Here is a 24,568-nt window from a genome sequence, read left to right on the forward strand (position 1 = left end):
TTGGCAATTTCACAAATTCCAGGGCTGGTTTCTAGCTTTTATCTTCCTTCCATTTTCACGGCGGTCTCTGACGTGCACACTCTTGAGATTTCGCATGCCACAAAGCTTGTCTCCAGCTTCCAAGTGTTTACAGCGATAACTAGTTCATACAATCACTGTATATTTCGAAAAATGCACTGCAATTATTTTAAGCCCTCTTCCAGCCACCAGAGAACAAAGTCGTTAACCACCTCTGCTGTAGTCTGTCAGGGCTGTTCATTCCAATGTGATTGCGTCTAGAAAGTAGTGTGCATTCCATACGATTACGAATTAGGCAAGTGCGAATCTCATGTAATTTCGTTTGTGGCAATTGTGCAAAATTCCCGAAAAATTACATGAAATGTTGGGAGGTTTTGCAATCCTGCGTTTTTGGAAACAAGGTCACCTTTACAATAGAGTTAAGTTATGCACAATGCTAAAAACAGTCACCCGTTTCTCTGTTCATTCACATTTGTACTCGAGTGAAAGCTCACTTATGCAACATGGCATAGTGCCATAGTTTCGGCCGTTTCGCCTAACAAGCCTAAAGCAAATATGCTAGAAATTTCACAAGATTGTGCCAGCGTAAAGAAGGCTATCATAAAAAATATGCCCTCCTAAAACAAAAGACTTGCGGCCTAGTGTTTTTTTTGCGTTGGAACCAGATGATTCTGGTTTTAACAGGATGTTAATACACAATGCTCTTGTAACATCTTCACCCCTATCGGCCACATTATCTAAGTGCTAGACACATGTCAGCCACATATGCACTTTGGGGGCTTCCTAAATTGCATGTGGTAACAAGTGCTTGATAACGAATGCCTAGATTACCTACTGTAATCTTGATTACTAATAGGCCTTCTCCCCTATTCACATTCCTTACTTATGCATCGATCACACCTCCAAGACAGTAACCGTTGTTGCTTTGAAAAAGATTTATTCCTTTTAAAGGTCATCTCAGCCCACTACCACTATTAAAAGCATTACCTCCACGTCCCTGTTCTCATTCTAAACCTTACTCACCTTCAGTCCTCTTCTCCATGGGCGACAGGTGCAGAGGTGCCCTGAGGCGTTGGTTTTTCTCCAGCAGAATAATTTGTGGTTGAGGGGACCTGCAGGCAGAGGCTGCAGGTGGTGTCAGTGAGTCCACAGTGGGCAAGTCCAAGTGGGCTTTGTCTTTGGATGACTGGGGACCACATTGGCACTGTTGGCCCACTTCAAGTCATGTTTGGCGGCACAAGTGCAGTGGTGCTTTCCGGTGTGGGGTTTTCTGTGGCCCAGAGTCCTCGCAGTTGTCTTGGGGTGGCAGCATGATGCAGAGAAGCAGCTCTGCTGCTCCACGGGACTTCCTGGGTATTTGTTGGAGGCAGTCAAGCCTCCCAGACTTTTGGAGGTACAGCAGCTTGCAGGACAAGTCGACTTTGGCACAAATTGACAGGAACAGCAGACAGGTCATCCAAGTCAGGTGCTTTCTCCTCTGGCTTTGTTTTTTGCGGCTCTTGGTTGTCCTTCTTCTTCATAGGTCAGCAGGAACCTGATTTCCAGGTGCCAGGCGTTTCCCTAAATACTGAATTTCAGGCATTTCGGGGAGTAAAGGGTAGTTGCCAATGGGACCCCTCTATGACCACTTCCTGTGTGAAGTGGGCAAAACCTTGTACCAGTGTTCCTGAATCTGCCAAAACCAAGATGGCAGATTCCTAAAAGTTGTGTCCACATAAGGCAGTGCTCCTTAGGGGTGGGACTGAATGAAGGGGTGGACACACCTCCCTGAATTTTATATTTCTCACCTGTCCAGGTGGCAAATGGGCCCTGGGGCAGGGGAGTTGGCATCTCTGCTCTGAGTAAAGCCAGATCTGCATACTAAGGCTGGTGGGCTTCTTTGAAGCCCCATGCCTTGGAATGCAGATTCACAGCTCATCCTGTTGGGTGGAGTGTGGAAGCACTCTCACCCTAGGAGGTCAGACTTGTGTCTGGTGGTGGCAGGCTGGCCAAATCTATTCAGTCCCCACATGGGTAATTGGTAGGTTTTTCAGGGGGCACATCTAGGGTGCCCTCTAGGAGCATGTATTAATTAATCCATCACTGACATCAGTGAGACTATATTAATATAGGATGTTTGATATCAAACATCCCTATGTTCCGTGAAGCCATCATGTAGCTGGGGAACTCGTACTGACCAGTGTCCAACATATGTACTTATAATGGGTTCCCTGTTTATTCACTATGTCTAAGAATTGACAAAGACATAGCTGGGGCATATCTGCTCATCCAGGTATGTCCTCACATGCAATGTAATGCACCCTGCTTCAGGGCTGTGAGGTCTGCTATAGGTGTGACTTTCATTTATAGCATGCTGTGTTTAGGGGACATGGCACACAGCTGTGTGTTACGTCGTTGTTTTCACTTTTAGCCGCATGAAGAGACCCAGCCTGCAATGGCAGTCTGCATGTGCTAGGTGAGGGGTCCCTGAGGGTGGCACAATCCACACTGCAGTCCTTGGGGACCCTCTTTGGTACCCATGCCCTAGGTACCAGGGGTACTGTGAGAAACTAGCATGGTTACCCACATTTTTGGCCTGTTTGTCAGTGTGTTTTGACTGTGTCACTGGGATCCTGCTAGTCAGGACCGCAGTGCTTATAGTTTGTGACCTACTTGTCAGTATGTTTCACTGTTTTTGTCAGTATGCTTGACTGTGTCACTGGGATCCTGCTAATCAGGATTCCAGTGCTTATGCTCTCTCGGATTCCAAATTTGTCCTTACATACTGGTAACCCAGTATTTCACTCCAAATTGGCATACTGGTCACCCCTTATAAGTCCCTAGTATATGGTACCTAGGTACGCAGGGCATTTGGGTTCCAGGGGATCACTATGGCTGCAGCATAGGGAGCCTATGCAAACATTTTTCCAGGACTGCCACTGCAGCCTGAGTGAAATAGTACACACACTATTTCACAGCCATTTTCACTGCACCAGGTAACTTATAAGTCACCTGTGTGCCAGGTCTTCCAACCCTGAAGGCTGGGTCCAAAGTACCTGTGTGTGAGGGCACCCCTGCACTAGCAGAGGTGCCCCCACATCGTCCAGGCCCATTTTCCCAGACTTGGTGAGAGCAGGGATGCCATTTTAAGTGTGCACTGGACATAGGTCAATACCTATGTCCAGCTTCACAATCGTAACTCCGAATATGGCTAAGTAAGGTGTCTAACAACTGGGCATTGAACCCCAATACTGATTCCAGTATTGGTTTTACAATCCCATGCACTCTGGGGGCTCCACAGTGGACCCCCAGTATTGCCATACCAGCCTTCTGAGGTTTTCCAGGCAGCCCCAGCCACCTCACAGACAGGCTTCTGCCCTTCTGGGACTCATGCAGCTCAATCCCAGGAAGGCAGAACAAAGCACTTCCGTTGGGAGCGGGGTGTTACACCCTCTCCCTTTGGAAATAGGTGTTACAAGCATGGGAAGGGTATCCTCCCAGAGCCTCTGGAAATGCGTGGAAGGGCACAAATGGTGCCCTCCTTGCATAATCCAGTCTACACCAGTGTATGGACCTCCAGTCCCTGCCCTGGCGTGAAACTGGACAAAGAAATGGGGAGTGACCACTCCCCTGTCCAGCATCACCCCAAGGGTGGTGCCCAGAGCTCCTCCAGAGTGTCCCTGGGTTTTGCCATCATGGATACCAAGGCGGTGGGGCACTCTGGGAGCATCTGAGTGGCCAGGTCCAGCAGGTGACATCAGAGACCTCTGCTGATAGGTGCTTACATGGTTATGTGATCAATCCCCCTCTCAGGGCTATTTAGAGTCTCTCCTCTGGGTGTTTCTTCAGATTCGGATTGCAGGAATCCTCTGCATCCTTTACTTCATCTTCTACTGACGGATCAACCACTGACTTCCCCAGGAACTCTACAAAATTGCAACAAACAAGCAAAGACGACTTCTGCAACCTTGTTACTTCAGCTCCTGCCAGCAACTGCAACAGTTTCCAGGTCGAGCATCCTCCGAGGACTGCCTGTCTTCAGCCTGCTCCAGAATCTCCCATGGCGTGACAGAGTCACTTCCCGGCTTCAGCAGGCACCCCTCTTCAGCGACGACCGGGAGCTTAGGTCCCCTCTCCAGACAACATGGGTGGTGGACTAAAGTGACTCCAACAGTCCCAAACGTCCAGCTGTCCAACTTTGGTGGAGGTAGGAGCTTGGCTCCCCACGCAAGACAGTACCCCAGTGCACCTCGTGACTTGCAGTTGCCAAGGCTTGTGTGCGTCCTTCAATGAAGTTCCTCATGCACAGCACAGCTTAGGCCTCCAGCACTCCATCGTGCGACGCACAGCTTCCTGAGTGGTTCTGCGGTGGCGTGGCAATCCTTTGTGTTATGCTGCATGGGCCTCCATTTGCACCTTTTTGTCCCCTTGCTGTGGGACTCCTGTGCACGCTGCCTGGTCTTCTGAGGGCTCTCTGAGTTGCTGAGAGCCCCCTCTGTCTCCCCCTCCTGGGTAGAGGCCACCAGGTCCCTCCTGGTCTTGGGCAGCGCCATTTTCCGCTAACCGCGAGCTTTGCGTGTGCCACGGCTTCATCCACCCAGCGTGGGACATCTTCTGCACCAACCAGGAACCCGCATCTGTCTTCTTTGGTGCAATACTGACTTGTCTTCTGTCTGGTGGTTCTACTTTTGCACCTTCATCCGGGTTAGCAGGGGCTCCTGTTCTCCCTGGACTCTTCAGTGCTTCTTGGACTTGATAACCTTCTCCCACAGGTCCTCAGGTCCAGGAATCCATCGTTAGTGTCTTGCAGCCTCTTCTGATTCTTGCATTATCTTCTATCATGACTTCTAGTGCGTTTTAGGAAGCTTGCTGTGTTTTACTCCTGCTTTCTGCTCTGGGGGTGGGGTATTTTACTTTCCTTCGGTGTTTTCTTACACTATCAGCAACCCTCTACACACTACACTTGCCTAGGTGGGAAACCGACTTTCGCATTCCAGTATTTTAGAATATGCTTTGTGTTCCCGCTAGGCCCATTGCAACCTATTGCGATTTTAACTATTTGCACTTTTTGGTTACTAGTGTATATATAGTGTAATTCACTTACCTCCTAAGGGAGTATAGTCTCCAAATTACTTTTAGTATTGTGCCACTGAAATAAAGTACCTTTATTTTTGTAACACTGAGTATTGTCCTTCATGTGTGTGAGTACTGTGTGACTACAGTGGTATTGCAAGAGCTTTGCATGTCTCCTAGTTCAGCCTTGGCTACTATTCCTACAGCGATCCCCAGGGTGCCTGGATTCTAGACAATGACTACATTTCACTAATAAGGGATAACGGGACCTGGTATAAGATGTTAGTACCTTTGGTACCCACTACAAACCAAGCCAGCCTCCTATAGGTACCATTTACTTGGGGAGCAAGTGCTCAGCTTTGGGGAAAGAGATGTGGCACTGAGGTCCTCGTTAGGAGGAACCCAGTGCTCTTTCAGTCAAAATGCATAGAAAAACATTCAAATAGTGGGGGTGACCACAGAAAAAGGAGCTCTTTTCTAAATAGGCTGTAGTCTAATAAACAAAATACAAAAAGGTGTTTGTACAGCATGCATCCTGAAATTCAATATTTCGAGGCAACCTCAAATGTGATGAGCAAGTTAAAAGAGACATAGGGGCCAGATGTAGCAAACACTTTGCGACTCGCAAACGGCGAAAATCGCAGTTTGCGACTCGCAAATGCGTGTTTGCTATGTAGAAATGCATTTTGCAAGTCGGAACCGACTCGCAAAATGCATTTGCGAGTCGCAAATAGGAAGGGGTGTTCCCTTCCTATTTGCGAGTCGCAATGGTATGCAATTCCATTTGCTACCGCGTATGCGGTCGCAAATGGAGTGGCAGTTACCATCCACTTGAAGTGGATGGTAACCCACTCGCAAAAGGGAAGGGGTCCCCATGGGACCCCTTCCCCTTTCTGACTGGACCCAAAATTATTTTTTCAGAGCAGGCAGTGGTCCAAGGGACCACTACCTGCCCTGAAAAAATCAGAAACAAAAGGTTTCGTTTTTTTTTTCTAAGTGCAGCTCGTTTTCCTTTAAGGAAAACGGACTACACTTGAAAAAAAAAAAACTGCTTTATTGAAAAGCAGTCACGGACATGGAGGTCTGCTGTTCCCAGCAGGCCTCCATCCCCGTGAGTGCCCTGAGTCGCTATGGGGTCGCAAATTGCGACCCACCTCATTAATATTAATGAGGTGAGTCTTTGCTACCCCATAGCGACTCGCAGAAGGTGTCTGAGACACCTTTCTGCATAGCAAATTGCAACTTGCAATTTGCGAGTCGCACGGACTCGCAAATTGCAAGTCGCAATTTGCTTCTTTCCTACATCTGGCCCATAGTGAAGTAAAACAATTGCGGTAGTATATAACTTTGATCGAAGAGGGATTGTACCCCGTCTTTGTGACCAGTTTTTCTTATCCACTAAAATTCACAAAGAAGGACCATCTATAATACTAATTAAGAAATGTAGTTTATACATCCTAGTAATCTACCCTATCCCTTTGTGTTAGCTTACCTTGTTTTAATATGAATAAATATAACCTTATGTGTGTGTGTATTAAAAAAATATGGGCATAATCTTCACAATCTGCTGTTGTTGGTGATCCCATCATTCATTTTTAGCTGTAGCCCCTGCATGCAACTCCTAAAATCACTTCCTGGAATCATCAATAAACACCATCAATGCAGAGAAGAGTCCTTTCTGCTCATTACTATGAGCTGAAGAACACCCGGGGCAATGCCGTTCCCGAGGCTCTCAACTGGCTGATGGCTTCTCATCCCAGATCTCCGAGACCCCTTGACAAAAATCCTGGAATAATGGAGAGCTGACAAGCCGATCACAGAACAGATCAGTACCAGATAATCAAACTCTGGTGTCTGACTGTAACGGTACAAGTCTGCAATCAGCACCTCATGGCAGAAGGCAAAGGTGTAGCTTCATGCTCTGTTTAGACATCTTTGGGGAGTTCTTCAACAACTTGGTGAACACAGGTTCAGCCTGAAATATTTATGAGTAAACACGCTATTGACATCTAGGGGTTGAAAAGATGCGATGAGATAGCTGGGAGGCATAAACTGGGGAAGAAGGGGTTCAGGGTAATTATAAACAAAATAGGAGCGGCCTAGCCTCTGACGCTACATGGGGAAAAGTAAGGGGAACACTGGGACAGTGGAGTGTGTCGGAGATATAGACCCATCGATGGCTATGGAAAGTGACAACAAAATGACCACTATTATTAAAGTTCATTCAATAACAGAATATTATTACAGTCTCGTCATTCTATAGAGCTGGTGTATGGAGTGCTGGGGACGTCTGTCATCATGTTTTTTTGTCAACACCAAAATCAATTGCACTATTTCCACGAGTGTCGTTTGTTCTGCTCATGAATTGTTTTCTGTTATAATTTTTCCTACCATTCTTAGAATTTTTGCAACAGTGCATCTATAAAATGTATATCTGCACTAAGTGCCAAGGGTAGTAAAGGGAATATTTTTGTCAGAATAAATAGTAATATCTGTAAGTTTTGCTTCCAGAATGTAAACGAGACTCGAAGCCTTCTTGATCTAAATCGAGAGTAGTTTACTGTGATAGTGATGGTAAATATCAAATTCAACCCAAGCCTTAATTCGCGACCTTATTCGGTTGCGTGTAGCTGGGTTTACCAGGCACAGCAGCTTCCATTGGTGGGAGAGGCATCATTTGCGATCTAAAGTATGAATGTATGGGGGCCTCTACTGGCGTTTTTGGGAAATGTTACTTGAACAACTGCACTTCTGATTGTTAGAACTGAAGGAGCTCCTTGTAATAAAAGGCCCGCACCAGCCGCCACAAACAGAACACATTTTGAGAATTCGTGCTGACTTCCAGACCCTGATTCTTATTATTTGCCCCAGTAAAATGTTCTATTTTGAGCACCAAAACCGTACTGCTTTAACTGCCTCAGAGGGATCAAGACAATGTGTCTGCTCTGCTGGGTACTGCCATTTCGCTGCAACAAAATGTAACGAGTACTGATAAACCCAAAAGGTCTTGCATTTGAGAACTAGTGGCTGTGCCATCGTCTTTTGTTTATGTCTTACAGCATTGGATTTGTACAACATGAAGAAAAGAAGGAAAAAAGCAGTAGTAATGCTGCTGTGGCGGTGCATCATTTTGTATGCACATCATGTGTCATGTTGTGCAAATGACATGGGAGCCTGTTGGGCCCCTCCCAAACCTTTTGACTTCTGCCCTCCGGTTATTCTGAGCCCATTTTTGTTGGCATTTAGGACTCTGTAGACTTTACCACTGATAACCAGTGCTAAAGTATGCTTGTGTTCTCTAAACCTGGTGAAATAGAAAATCCCTAGTAAGCTGGAACCACATATTCTCAGGACTGGAAAATTAAATGCAGCACTGAGGGTGCCACCTACTTACGTAGCCTTTTAAAATATGTTTCAGTCCTGTCATTGGAGCCAGTAGGTACAGATTTAAACTGCAATTTCGACCTGGCAAAATAACCATTTGCCAGACCTACGCCTTCCTTTTTAATACATATGTCACCTCAAGGGTAGGCCCTAAACAGTCCATAGTGCAGTGTATTTTAAAAGTTGGACATGTACTTTTAAGTTTTACATGTTCTGGTAGTGAAAAACTCCTAAATTTATTTTTTACCACTGTGAGGCCTACCTCTCCCATAGGATGACAGTGGGCTCCCTAATTACATTTCATACATGATAACTTTTGTTTTGAGAACAGGTAGGAATGTCATGTTTGGTGTTTGAGGACCTGTAATTAAAAACCCTCTTCAATGGTAAAGTTGGATTTAAGTCACAACTCTGAAAATGCGACTTTTAAAAAGTTGGCATTTTCTTGTTCTAACCATTCAGTGCCTGTAGTCTGTTCCTGGGTTGCATGAATAGGTGTAATTGGCCTTTGTGTATTCCTCCCAGGCAGCATCACTTTAGAGGGTCTGGGTGTTGGTTGGATGGGTCATCCTGGCTTAATGAGGTGACAGAGCTGTCACCCACCACATTTGCTCTTCAAAGTCACTGGCCCAGCTCACACACAAATGACTTCACACTAGCCTATTGTGCCACTAGACAGATTAGGAACAGGACAGGGAACCAGGAAATTCAAGATACCTCTGTAGGGGAGAACACTAGAAGTTTCTCCCACTTCAAAGTGGGCACCAGGTATAACAAGCATTTGCAATGCAATAGTTCCTGCATTTTCTTGAGTTACAGCTATTGGCATTGTAAATTCATAATTGGACTTTTCTTGCCACATAAATTGGTCAACCCTGCCTCATAATGTCATCTTTTCCTGTCATATAATTCCAGTGGCCCAGCATTTAACTAAAGCACTTCTATTAACCTTCTTTCTCCATCTTAAAACATATACAGTTACCATATAAACCTTTACCAGAAATTCATTTTTGGCATTAGAGTGTAATGCTTAAAACACCATAACAAAAATATAATTTGGGACTGTTTGGAGGGTGAAAGGAAAGAGGTAGTCGGGAGTAAAGATTGAGAGGAGAAGTGGCATTGTAATGATGTCGTGGGCCCTGGAGAAAGAAAGGAAAATGGTTGACTGGAATTTCGGTAGGAAAATAGAGCAGTAATTGAGTTGAGTGAGGTCGGTAGGTCTCTGGACCTCAATGCCACTACACCTGTTGCTCCATTGATAACTAGGTCTCAGGAGAGAAAGCAAATGGGGCAGAAAAAGAGAAGCAAAAGGAATACGACAGACAAAAGAAAGAAAGAGAAGGGGTTGCAAAGAAATAAAAGATAGAAGGGATAGGAAAAATGAGAAAATGAAAACACAACTAAGAGATTAAAAACAGCTAGTGTGTAAGACAAAAGGGAAGGAAACTAATGAAAGAAAAATAAAGAGAAAAATATAATGAAAGTAGTGTGAAAAGAAAGGGAAAACTGAACATTAAAGAAAAAAAGAGAGATGGTGAGAGCAACAAGCAATGAAAGAACCAGGGCATGTATAAACTAACACATTTCCCACAGACATAAAATGGGAAAACCACTTTGACACTTTGGGGCTTCCACATACAGCTGGAAAAAGAGGGATTTATAGAAAAATGTGAATTGACAGATAAAGATAAGAAAAACACCAGAGAAAGGAAGGGAGAAAAATAAAAATAAAGTGAAAGGATGCATACCGAGTCAAAGGAAAGAGCAAATAAAAAAGACAAAGAAAGAATGAAGGAAAGAGAAGATAATCGTGAAAGAATGAACACCTGATGAAGAAAAAACAGAGGAATGAAACAAGGAAACAACCAAGTTTTTGTGAGTTTGAAAGAGAAGGTAAGAAGAGGAAGAGAGAATTTTTAAAAAGATGATAGTAATAGAAATAAACAGTTGAAATAAAGAGCAAAACTGCTACTATATGAATTTTACACAGATGAGGTGCTTGGGGTGTGTGAACTGAGGTGCGCTGATGCAGTTGCACCCGAGGTCCCAATACTGTAACAGCAGTGTGTACTGACTGTAAGAACTGAGGTGCTCTGGCAGACAGCGTGTGTAGCGTTCTGGCACAGACTGAGGGACTTGGAGTGTGTGAACTGAGGTGCCCTGATGGCGCTGCGCTGAGGTCCCAGTACTGGAACAGCAGCGTGTAAGGACTGTAAGAACTAAGGTGCTATGGCAGACAGCATGTGTGGGATTCTGGCACGGGCACAGCTGAGGGTCTTGGAGTGTGTGGACTGAGGTGCACTAATGGAGCTGCGTCTGAGGTCCCAGTACTGGATGAGCAGTGTGTACTGACTGTAAGACCTGAGGTGCTCTGGCAGACACTGTTTGTGGGGTCTTGCACGGCTGTGGGGCGTGGAGTATGTGAACTGAGGTGCACTGATGGAGCTGCGCCTGAAGTCCCAATACTGGAACAGTAGTGTGTACTGGCTGTAAGAAATTAGGTGCTCTGGCAGACAGTGTGTCTGGGGTTCTGGCACAGCTGAGGGGTTTGGAGTGAGTGAACTGAGGTGCACTGATGGAGCTGCACCCGGGGCCCAAGTACTGGAACAGCAGTGTGTACTGACTGCAAGAACTGAGGTGCTCTGGCCGAAAGTGTTTGCAGTGTTCAGGCAGAAGCATGGCTGAGGTGCTCTGAGTGTGTGAACTGAGGTGCACTGATGAAGTTCTGCCTGAGGTCCCATAACTGGAGCAGCATAGTGTACTGACTGCAAGAACTGAGGTGCTCTGGCAGACAGCGTGTGTGGGGTTCTGGCACAGGCACAGTTGCGGGCTTGGAGTGTGTGAACTGAGGTGCACTGATGGAGCTGTGAGTGGGATCCCAGTATGGAGCAGAAGTGGGCACTGTCTCTAAGGATTGCAGAACCCTTGTAAAGCTGATTGCCTAGGCTATAAGCAATTTCAACTGATCATCCACCCTTTCTCTCAGCACACAGGCAGGCACACTGAGTAAAGAAAATGCAGATAGGGTTGGGGCCAGGCAACTGAGGGAGGGTGCAGAGACCCCACAAAGAACAAATGTGACCAATACAACAGCCTAATTTATAGCCTTGTTTACAGCTAAGCTAAAAGGAGGAATGCTTTGCAAATGAAAAGGGTATCTTCCCTGGACAGGAGCAGGAAACAAAGTTAAAAAAAAAGAAAAGTCCCCTACAGGCCAGATAAACACAACAAAGTGTAATTATACAGTAGTTGGTCTCTGCTCCCACACAAAAGAAGGAGGGACAAAGAGGCATGACTGACCATTAGAAAGCAAGGATTTTTAAATGAAACTGAAACTAACAAATTAACTAGCTGGAAGCCCACAGAAGAAGTATACATAAAAATATACAACAGGTCGTTTGCATACGCTCAACCTAAAATGCGCTATATGGTCTGATTCTGAAAATACAACATTTTATTGCAAGCAAACTTGTATATAATTGGTTGAGTTTCTCTACAACCAGTATTCCACAAGATAGGCGATCTAGAGCACATAGCGCTCCCATCTGAGTTACTGTAGATCTGGTGGAACTGGAAATTAAGTGCAATTTCTTTACATTCAAAAGTGATTTCAAATTCAATCGAAAGGAGTAGCAATAGGTAGTTCTTCGCAACTTAATTAGCTATTGTATATATGGCAGAATAGGAGAAAGACTGGATTAACCAGAAGAACCTTAACTTAATCACATTACCATGTGATGAAGGTGCATCAATGATGATTTTCTTATTTCGACCCGCATACAAGGCATTCTGAGCATTTATCTCAAGTGGCTGAACCATGACCAAAGACACATTAATCTCCTGGACATTTAGATCACAGAAGAATGAGGTACTCCTATCACCACCCTGCCCAGTTAGCTCACAGATAAAAACAGCGTAGTTCAATATAGACATTTTCAGGGTAATCTTCCCTTTTTAGAATTCCTTTGTATGAAGAGGGCCTTTACCATAAAGAAATTGCTTCACCAACTTTGGCAATTCTATCCATCGACTTAATGAATGAGGGTACAGAAAGAAGCTACTCAAAAACAAAAAAGGGGAATGGTTTGTACTCAAGGTTGTGCTATTGAAGAGAAAAGAGATGGCTAGCACTAAAACAAAATTCATGTCTTCATAACATTCTCCCACAAGAACGAGTTCAAGAAAATCATTAATAAAAAAACACCTTCTGCACCAAAGAAACAGAATCATTTGGGATGGAATGGTAAGAGCATACCTCCAAAACAGCAAGAGCAACTACAATGACACCCCATCGATTTGGGACCTAAAGTATCTTTCTGGACACCAAGATATCTAAAGAGATGATGGCCCTTTAAATCATGACTTTGTTTTGGGCCGGCTTGGAAGCTAAAATAAGAAAGCCCCCTCCCTGCCTGCAGGTTGCTGTTCCGAATGGAATGCAATGTGCGATCGCTAATGAATTTTGTCCAGGTGTCAGGAAATGATACGGGGAGAAATTCAGCTTGTTTTCATGGTTCGATCAGATCCTGCCCAAAAATAGCTGCTGGATCCAGCCGCATCGTCCTTCTTTCCAGCACTCCTCTTCTCTCACAATCTGTCAGAAACGGTGCTGACCGCAAAGTCCTTAGCTAGTGGGAAAAATTAATGTATTATTGTTCTTGTATCAATTTAGACTTTATTTTTTCTATTTTTATTAAAATATATTTCAGGTTTACACAACTACTACTAAGAAGGTGATGGTCGCACCCCTGTGCTCTTTTTCACCTTCTAATGTTCGACAAATATACGCTATTCTTGTTTTAAAGATTCCTTTGATAAATGTACCATTTCTAAAAAACGTATATGTGTTCATATAGTCAGTCCTGAGCTTTCTCTCAAACGTCATAATTTTTTGCACGGTCACAAACGAGATACAGCAGAATGCATTGATCTGCACATACATAACTGATTTGTTCAAGTTGTGTGCTGCAACAATTTTTTATTTCCGAAACGGAACGTAGAGTGCCCCTCATTCTTTTCACTACTTTTCATTTTGAAGCTATCTGGTTTATAAATGGGCTACGCCCATCCCTTTGTTTCAATGTACATAGGCCGATATTTATACTCCTTTTGTACCAAATTTGCATCATTTTTTACGCAAATTCTACATAAACTTAACTCCATAATTATATTTTGACGTTAGACACATCTAACTTCAAAATATAGGAGTTTGCACCATTTTTTGGATGAGGGAATCTACCTCGTATCAATGAGATGCAAGGTAGGTGTTCCCATTAACAAAATTGTGCTATCCCCATAGCCCCATATTTATCCCCCGTGCTAAAATGACACATGGGTGGGAGGAGGCGTTAAATAATGGTGCTAAGCTTGCTTAGCACCATTATTTAACGCCTGGGTCAGACCAGGCATTAGGGGACCTGTGGACCCATTTCCATGGTTAAACACCATAGAATGCATCCAAAGGTGCCCTCTCCAAGCCCCAGGGACACCCCCACCAGAGGGACACCGGAGGAAAGGGGGCCTCATCCCAGGTAAGACCAGGTAAGTATTTTTTAAATATATATTTTTTGCCATCTGGGGCCCTAACCTGGGGCCCCTGCATGGCACAGGGTGCAATGGCCATGCCCAGGAGAAACTTGGGGTGGTGGGCATGACTCCTGTCTTTCCTAAGACAGGAGTCATGTTTTTGGTGGTTGTGCAACAGGAAATAGCGCAAGTCTGGTTAGAGGCATTTATTTGCCTCTAACCACGCTAGCATAATTTTTTGACACACAACCTCCTCCTTCCCTAGCGCCACCCACACCTGGCTAGCGTCTTTTTTTAAGACGCTAGCCCAAGTTTAGCGCTGGCTTGCGCCATTCTATTAATACTGCGCCCGGCTGGCGTTGTAAAATTATGCAAGCCGGTGCTATACTTTTATGTGCAAAACCACGTTCCCGCAGTTTTGCACCAAAAAGTATAAATTCAGCCCATAGATCGCTGCACCAAGCAGCCTGTCTTAACCATGTAGATACATATATTGAGGACAATAATGAGATCGTTCAATGAAAGAGAAACAAATGGAGAGTAAACAGAAGAGTGGGAGAGAAAGTATGTAAAGAAGCGTCCTCAAGACATGAAATGAGAGAAAAAGATAAACTATACTCGGAGTGCCCCAGAGTAGCGACAGGTCGTTTAAAAAGTCTGATTTTCGAGAAACTTTTTGTATATGAACACAACTCGTCAGACCGATCCTAAAAGTGTTAAGTGCAGGACATAATGCCCAAAAGAGGTGGTGAAGTAATTGCTGAGAGTACAGGAGAAGCATTGAGGCCCGACTCAGTAAGTAGGGGCAGTTTAATACACGGACTAATGAGGGAAATATGGACAGCATCATGAGAGGTGGTGGGCTCATGGGCTGCCCCATTTAGATGGTGGTTATTTGAACTTCCCTATCAGAGGTGGTGGGTGCATGGGCACCTCTGTTGGAGTGTACATTTTTGTAATGTAATGCTTGTAGTGCACCAGGAGTCAGCATTAGATAACATTTATATTCATGTTTAAAAAGCCTAACCTGGAGAAAGCTGCACTGACATGTACTTTAGAAGTGTAAGTGTTCATGTTTATATTTTATGGCAGACATTGTGCCTACCATAATTGCCAAAGTGCTAACATGATTTAGAACAATGTTGAAATATATTTTAATCATTAGAATGAATTATTATTAGTAGAGATGAATGTGATTTATAATGATGTATGATCAATTAGCATTAAGTTACATGTATGAAGAAAAATAAATGCACACCTCTGTCGTACTAAATCTGATGCCTTAACAAACATTGCCATTATTAATGCAATGTTTTTGCATATTTTAATGATATATTATTAATGCTGAATTCATAAATTTGCATATTATGGGGGTTATTCTAACTTTGGAGGAGTGTTAATCCGTCCCAAAAGTGACGGTAAAGTGACGGATATACCACCAGCCGTATTACGAGTTCCATAGGATATAATGGACTCGTAATAAGGCTGGTGGTAAATCCGTCACTTTTCCGTCACTTTTGGGACGGATTAACACCTCCTCCAAAGTTAGAATAACCCCCTATGTGTTTTATTAGTGACAATATTAATACATTGCATTTCATCTGTTAACATAACTAGGCCTGAAGTCTTCATATTTGTAGGAGCATAAAATGTCAAATCAATTCTTTCTCTCTAACATGAATTTTTCCACTATGTTGTTTCATATGATTAGTAAAAAGTCCTATTGTATTATGTGTAAGTTTTACACTGCAGTGTCCTTGAATGTTTCAACATCAGAACATGATGATTGAAAAGAAAGTAGTGTTATTTTTTAAAGGAACTGTTCCCGTGAGAAAGGAGAAAAACGTCTTGTGCCATGGGAAAGAACATGGATTACAACAAGTGATGTACAAATTGTTAAACTACTGGAGTCACACAGAAAGGAAAGATGGCTTCACACCCATCCCGGGAGAGTTTCCTGATATTTCAAATTCAACTTGTGTTCTAATTTCTATTGGACAGTGCCCCTTTTGCGTATTATGGACTAATCGAATAGACCAATCTAACTAATTTGAGTATTTTTAATCAGGGAGGGAATTGTAAGTTTAAGAGGCAGTCCCCTCTTAGATCTTGTTCTGCTAACTTTTCCTCTTGGGCATTTCTTGATTTCTATGTGCAGCCCGTGTTCTGTACTCTCCCCCATATGGTGCTACTAATCGACTTTGCTGATGATCAATATGCTTTGCTGACAAAACTGAATTGAGTCCTGAACCTAGGAAAGGCATATTATAACGTAAATGTTATTTGCCCCTGACCTGCTTTCCTGAATAGAATTAGCATTCTGATACGTCTTTTATTTTTCTTAGCTAGTTTACTTGAGTTTAGTTTACTGCATTTGTAGAGCGCATGGCTACCTGAAGGCTTCCCAGCGCTAAAATGGAACCACCAAACTAGGAAGTGCCTACACTGAGAATAATATTGTCTTCAATTACTTGCGAAAGGAGGATTCTGAGTGGTCTTGACGAAGTTCCAGAGGGAGTGAGTTCCAGAGGTAGGCAGCTTTGAAGGCAAAGGAACTGCCTCCCCATATTGCTTTCTTAACATGAGGAGTGTTAATTAGCGAGGTGGAAGATGATCTGAGTGCCCTCTGAGGGGTATAAAATGTTATAATTTGCCTAAGGAACGCCAGGCCCTTATTATGAAGGGCTATGTGTGTCATGCAGAAGGCTTTAAAATTAATATGTTGCTCTATAGGAACCCAATTGAGCAAGGCCAGTGCTGGTTTAGCAGAAAAATGTCTGGGAATGTTCATAAGCAGATGGGCAGCAGCATTCTGCACAACCTGCAATCTCTTTTTTACGTAACTGGGAGAACCCAGGAAAAGATGTGACAAGATAAGGGCCTGAACGATGAGTCTTTTGACCAAGAATGGAAGGACTTTGAAAATGTTCCTGATAGTTCTTAGCAGGCTAAAACAGGTTGCGGCCAACTTTTTGAAGTGGCAATCACCGTAAGATGGGGATCTAACCAGAAACCCAAGCTCTTTATATTCTCTTTGGGCGGAGGGAGATCTTCTAACCCTTCCAAAGCCGGGGCCGGGGACTTGAGGAGAGAGACGTTCCCAACTAACATTACTTCTGATTTATCATCATTGCGTTTGATTTTGGAGTTGGCCATCCATCTGACCACATCCGAAAGGCAAGAGGATAAATTAGCCTGTTCCGGGTTGACATTGGTGGAGAGAGAGACTACCAACTGAGTGTCGTCAGCATAGGATATTAGAGAAAGACCGTAATATTGCACAATGTTGGCTAAAGGGGACATAAAAATGTTAAAAAGAGTGGGACTCAAAGAAGAGCCCTGTGGAACCCCACAGGTGAGGGAAAATGTGTTAGGGAAAAAAAGAATGGGCAATAACTTGGAAGATCCTATCTTCCAAAAGAAGAACAGTCAATAATTTGGAAGGTCCTATCTCTCAGAAAGGAAGAGAACCAATTAAAAGTGGTCCCTTCAATTCCTGCCAGTGTTATTCTTTTAAGTAATATGTTATAGTCCACATTATCAAATGAAGCACTTAGGTCTAGTAAGATAATGGCTGCGTATCCACCTGAATCTAATCGCTAACTCAGCCTGAGATAGATGTTTTCCAAATTATTTTTGTCTTTTCTTTTTGACTTTTGCCTGCATGTGTAGCCACCTTCCACACATGCTTGTCCTGATTTGGATAGTAAATGGGAGATCCTATGTTCCAATCCCCGAATTCTGAATCTTCGAAAATTGTCTTGACTGATGAATTAATTGTCTGAGCTGAAACATGTCTCTGTCTCATAAGTAATTGCTTTATTAATATTCATTCTTCTTCTTGAATGTGTAATGGTGTTGATTTTGAGTAGATTAAATTGTTTTCATAGATTTGTTTAGCCTATGGTGTTCATTTATCTTTACAATTTGATTTTGTGCACAATTTATGTGACTTTGGCTTTGTGGTTATAAAATAATACTTTGAAACTTTCATTGCTTAGAGTTTTTTTTCTGTGGCCACATGGGTCATGGTACTTAAATTTGTTGTTTGGGTTTGAATTGATTGTAAATGGTTACCACGCTCTTCCCTGAGCAAACAGATCCATTGATCTGAGGGAAAGAAAGCATTTTCTGAGACCTGTCAAAGGTGAGGAAAAATGTGTTAACACCTCCACTGGAGGCTGTGGGTCATGGACTGCCCCATCAGAGGTAGTGTGAGTATAGACTTCCACATCAGGGGCTGGTAGTTCAGGAACTGCCCCATCAGAGTGTGTAGGCTCATGAACTGCTGTGTATATGGTCTTCCACATCACGTTGTTTATATCATCATCATATCAATGTAGGGGTTAAACTACCTCTTGAAATCTAAGTGTAATTCCCTGTAGTCAATATCCTTCTTTCCACCAAAGGTCTTGCTGGCTTTATGGGTCTATGTATTGTACTCTATAAGTTAGGGAGAAAGTTGCTAATGAATGTTCTTGCTTTTTGAATAGCAAATGGTTTTATGACAAAGATACCACATACAATGCACAATGCTTCGAATGTGATCCCGACAGTAAATTCCCATTTATTGAAAAACTGGATGATAGAAACTTACTAACCTAACTTGGAGTTTGAAAGAGCTTCTTGTCCAGACTTGGCCCTTGTGAGATGGGCTTATAACACATTAATATGTACGCCTGTCTCTCTGTGATGACAGCTCAGAGTGGTACATGCTGTGTTTCACAAATGATACACACGACATACAATCTTCTAAAAAAATCTGCTGCTTTTAGCCTGTAATGGCCACAACCTGGTGCGCCATTTACTTCTGCGGAAAATGTTTTACATTTGGTAGAAAATGGTGCTGAAAAAAATGAACAAGAGTAATGTAAAGTACTGTACCAAGGTCATCACTTCTGATAAGTTTGCTCAAGTGCCAGATTAATCACAACACAACCATATTAGAACATACTTTCTAGCCAGCACCTAAGTCAATATGTAGTAAAAGTTATATTGGATTAGAGATGGGGTCTGCGCCTGAATATTAACTTAGTGAAATGGGATCCTAAGAGAGGTCTTGATAAACTTTGCCCCTAGTGCGATCTCAAAAAGGTCTTAAACATATTATTTGTCTGCCCTGGTCGTTGTGCTGTAAGATGCTGGTTTTATGTAGAATATCATACTGAATTGAATATGTAATGTGAGACAAGTAATGAATATTGCATGAAACCTTGTAACAGATATGTCAAGAATTTATGCATTTTAAAACATTTTATATTGCTATAGTTTGTTTTAATATGGTTTTTATATTGTGTATATTTATTGAATAATTTGAATTAAATTTGAACCAAACTGAGTTCGGTAAAGGAATTTGTTCATAATATATTTTTTCACAAAAAAAAAGAATTACATAATCGTTACGGTATGGGATTACTACAAAACCACAACAACACTTTTAACTACCCAAACATTAGAAATATCATAGTTATGGTTTCTAAGTGAAGCCACTAGTGTAACACTATATAACAAAACATATTCTAGCTTTACATCAGCAAATCACTTATTAACATCAAACAAACATTCAAATAACTCTAACTCGCCATTGCTGTAGGTAGTAGATAGAGAAATGTTTTCATGTTAACATACATTTTGATATTATTATTGTTGTCTAAATAATCATATCAACATTCCTTTTTAATGTTGAAGTTAATACATCTAGTTGTGGCCAGTTATTGGTTAGTTGAATGTCTATGTGAAGTTAATAAGCTATATGTTATTGTAAAGCATAGAATACGTAAAGTAAGAAAGTATAACAGTGGTGGCTTCAGTCGGAAGCTATAACTATGACATTTCTATTGTCTGTGTAGTATAAAATTGTTGTTGCAGGAATGTAGTAATTCCTAACTATAATTATTAAGTAACCTTTGTTTTTTGTGTGAATGGATTGGATTTGTATGGAAATTATAAATTATAAATTGCTTGTTTAATAAATGTGAGATTTAATTTTTATTTTTTTGGGGGGAGGATTTTGATTTGGGCTTTCTTTGGGCTATATTGATGTAAACCAAATGCGAAATTAAGTGGATTTAATATAAAGCCGTTTTAAATACTATGAACTAAATTGTAAACCTGTAAAAATTAGAGTTAGTGCCCAGGCTTTAGGTTATAGAGGGTCAGATGTCATGTTTAGTTTGGATGTTTTTTTAAAGTTCATTGGTACTGCTGTACTATCGCAGGAGTACCATGATACTCTGTGAGTGTAACATTCAATCTAATAGGCTCAAAGAATATCTTGCCACCCAATAAGAAGCTTCTTCTATTTTCTCCTGGTTGTCTTTTGGTGCACAGCTATATAAAAGTCTTCTGGTGCTGCTGCATCTTGTGATGTTTTTTGGGAGTTCTTGTAGAGATGGCTGAAGGACTTCAAACTACTGCATTCAGCCAGATCCTCTGGAGGGGGAAGAGGAGGATATCACTTAGGAGGAGCTGGAAATATTGCACAAGTTAAAGGCCTCTAATATGTGGCAGTTCTTCTCTCTTCCACCTGGGGAGAAGAAATTGAATATCTTCCTGGTAACTTGTTGCCTGTGCCAGAATGTGATTGCTTGGGCCACAGGACAACAGTATTCCCTCAGCACCACAGGAATGTGCAAACACCTCTGGGCCATGCATGCCACGTTTGGTGCATGCCGAAAGAAGGCAACAACCAGGAATTGTTGGAACTGGGCCAAGATTGATTGTGTACATCTGGTACATCTGGCAGTACAACACCTGGTCCTCTTGCATTAACTCCGGTTGTTCAGAAGCAACCAGCATCCGCCCCTTCCTTCTCAGCTCCACTGACTGGCTCCCAGGTTCCTGTGAACTGTCATAGGTAAGAACAGAATATTGTTGAGCCTTATGTGGGGGCAGGTACTTACTGTATTTCATGCCACACAGTGATCGTTGCGCGAGAGAGGGGTCTCAGTATACACAATGAGCTAGTTGTTGCTCAATGTTGTCCTACCCAGAACCTCTAGTTTTTTTCTTGTTTAAAATTATTTTTTGCAGGAAATTGGTTGAGACCCTGGGGATGCATTTCGGCTTCTGATTTATTATGGTCACATTGATCTACAGTTCCAAAAAAAGTTTTAAAAAAATTAAAAATACAACAAGAAGGAAAAAAAAGAACTTATTAGAACTATTTTCAATGCCATTTAAAGAAATAAGAGCTGTGAGGTATGGCTAACTTTTTACTTATAGGTGCTCACAGTATATTAATGCAATTAAAGAATAAACAAGAAGGTGAGTGATTGGTAGTGTCTATAAAGACTGAAATAGCATATAGTGTAGTGGCATATGGTGGAGTGGAATATAGTGAAGTGGCATACAGTGGAATAGCATAGAGTGGAATGGGGTTACATACAGTGGAATAGTGTAGAGTGGAGTACCATACAGTGGTGGGACATTGAGTGGAGTAGCATACAGTGGAGTGCTTTAGAGTGGAGTGGCATAGATGAAAGCGGCGCGCACAGTAGCATGAGGTACAGTATACTAGCATACAGTAGAATGGTGTACAGGGGAATGGCATAGAGTGGATTAGCATGCAGTGGAGTGTTGTACAGTGAACTGGCATCCAGTGAAAAAGCGTACAGTGGTGCTGCAAAAAGGGGAATGCTGTACAGTGGAGTGCCTACAATGGAATAGCGTGCAGTAGACTAGCATACACTGAAAACGCGTACAGTGCAGTAGCTTACAGTAGAGTGACACACACTCCAGTTGCATACATTAGAATAGTATACAGTGGAGTGGGATAGACTGCAGTAGTGCAGAGTGCCGTAGAGTGGAGGTGGGTACACTGGAGTACCTTACAGTGTAGTAGCATACAGTGAAGTAGTGTACAATAGAATGGGACAGAGGGGAGTGGCATATAATCGAGTAACGTAGAGTTGAGTGATTTACAGTGTTGTTGCATAGAGTAGAATACTGTCTACTGGAGGGGATACAGTGGAGTGGCGTAGACTGGAGTGGCGCACATTGGAGTGGTGAAGAGAGGAAAAGTATATAGTGGAGCCTTGTACAGTGTACTAATGTTGAGTGGAGTGTCATACAGTAAAATAGGGGAAAATGGAGCACTGTAGAGTGGAGTGGTGTAGAGTGAAATGGCATACAGCGGAGTGAGGTTCAGTGTACTACTATACAGTAGTGTTGTATACAGTTGAACAGCTTAGAGTGGATTAGCATGCAGTGCAGTGTTGTACAGTTGTATGGCATGCAGTGGAGTGACATAAAGGGGAGTGGCATACACTTGACTGCCATACAGTGGAATAGCGTATAGTAGACTAGCATTTAGTGAAATAGTGTACAATGAAGTAGCTTACAGTGCAGTGATGTACAATGCAGTGGTGTGCGTTGGAATAGTATGCAGTGGAGTGTCGTACAGTGCAGTGGTAAAGAGTAGCATATAGTGAAGTAGGGTACAGTCTAGTAGCTTATACTGTAATAGCACACAGTGGAGTAGTGTACAGTGGAGTGGGGTGCAGTGGAGTGGCATGCAGTGTTGTAGAGTGGAGAAGGGTAGAGTAGAATAGCTTACACTGTAATAGCATTCAGTGGAGTTGTGTACAGTGGAGTGGGGTACAGTGGAGTGGCATACACTGCAGTGGCATAGAATGGAGTAGGGTACAGTAGAGTAGTTTACACTGCAGTAGTGTACAGTGGAGTTGTGTACAGTGGAGTGGCAAAGCGTTGAATAAGGTACAGTTCAGCGTGAAAGAGTGTAGTAGCAAGCTCATGGTGGAGTGGCATACACAGCAGTGGCATACAGTGCAGTGGTGTAAAGTTGTCTAGAGTGGAGTAGGGTATGGTGGAGTAGCTTATACTATATCAGGGTACAGGGGAGTAGTGTACACTAGAGTGGGGTACATTTGTTGAAGTAAGCCTCAGCAAGGCCTACTAGTGCAAGGGGTTCACCTTTCTCTGCACAAAGTCCTCAGACCATGTAGGAAGAAGTTGGCACAGAAACTGGAATAAAAGACAAAAGTTTATTAACCTCATGAGGTGGTACTACAGTTCAGACAGCACCCTTGGGTAATGTCTGAAGTAGCACACTGAACTGAGAGAGCATGGTCCTTTTATACCCACACAGGGGCTAAAAGGAGATGGTACAATTATGGAAACAAGTCTTGTATACATGTAAGGTCATGTGGAAAATGCACAGTCGACAGGTAGGAGGAGCTAACAGTTTCCAAGGACTAACAGCTGCAGACCTTACTGAGCATGTGCGAAAGTAAGAGATGTTAAATATAACTTGTCACTAGGCAGATTTCAAGAGCAGTTAACAGAAAGGTAGGACAGAGCACATGGTGAGCACATGGCAGCATGTAGCAGAGAAAATGGCTGCCATGAATACAAAATGGATTCCGCAAAATGTTCACAATAGTTACTAAATACAAGATGTCTTCTGCTAATGCTTAATCTAATCACTGCTAAATTACAACAGACGACCCTTTCAGCATTAGCTGAAGACATTCGTCTTTCTGGGATAATCTAAATATTCATCCTGTATATTTATGCTCATCATTTCAGCTATTTCCTTATCTAACATATGTTGTGCCTTCATTTCTGTAATATTTCTTTTGGTAGGCATACAAGCAGTAATACACATGGAGCAGAACATTGGACCACACTGAATACAGATACAGCATGTAAAAAATATTGCAATTATTACACACAGGACCTTCCAACAGGTAGTTGGTAATATCCATAGTTACCACAAACAAAATATGTATTATGTGAAGCTGTAAAACTACTATTATTTACACTCTCAATAGTTAAAATCAAGGTACAATCGCTTATCCCTACTGGAATTCGTCCAATGCTTCGTATACATAAATCTGCTTTAGTTTTTGTAACAGAAATCACAAATTGTTCTTTCTTGTCAGAGTCTCATATATTTGTGAAGCCATATGGTATTGAAACATTGTCCGGTTGATACTCTTCCGATTCCCATTTAGTTCCTTTAGCTTGGGGATACCCATCTTTGTCTTGGTAGCATACTTTATTAAGGCGAAAAAGAAGTCCGCCCTCTGTACGTTTTCCAGATGCAAACAAAAGCATGTACCAAGCTTGACAAGAATCATTGTGTGAAAAAGGAAGAGGAATGAAAGGTGTTCCTCCTTTCTTTTAATGCGCAGGTATCATTCCACATACCCAACAGTTAGTAGTATTTGTAGCATTATGAGTATGATGCAACATCTGAATGAAAGTATTATTGAAGTACGATTGACGGTGCTTCTGCTCCTGATCGGGAAGCGTAAAGTAATAGTGATCCTCTGGTACTGGAGTAGTGGCAACAAAAAACTCACGAGCAGGAGACTTCTTTTCAATAAACCAGGTGATTGTTGCTGTAACCACCAAAACAACAACAAACCCCATAACACTAATGATCAATTTGTTATTCATTTTAGCAACAGTGATAATCGACCCTTTCAGAAATGAATTAAAAAACAATTGTTGGAGCTCTTATCCCTGGGCAGCCGCTGATTTCTTCACCACGGGCCAAGACGGGTGTCACTACTCTAATGCACGGCTGATCCACCCCCCTTGCCACATTGGCTCTCCG

This window comes from Pleurodeles waltl, chromosome 10 (genome assembly GCF_031143425.1).
Source record: "Pleurodeles waltl isolate 20211129_DDA chromosome 10, aPleWal1.hap1.20221129, whole genome shotgun sequence".
Lineage (NCBI taxonomy): Eukaryota > Metazoa > Chordata > Amphibia > Caudata > Salamandridae > Pleurodeles > Pleurodeles waltl.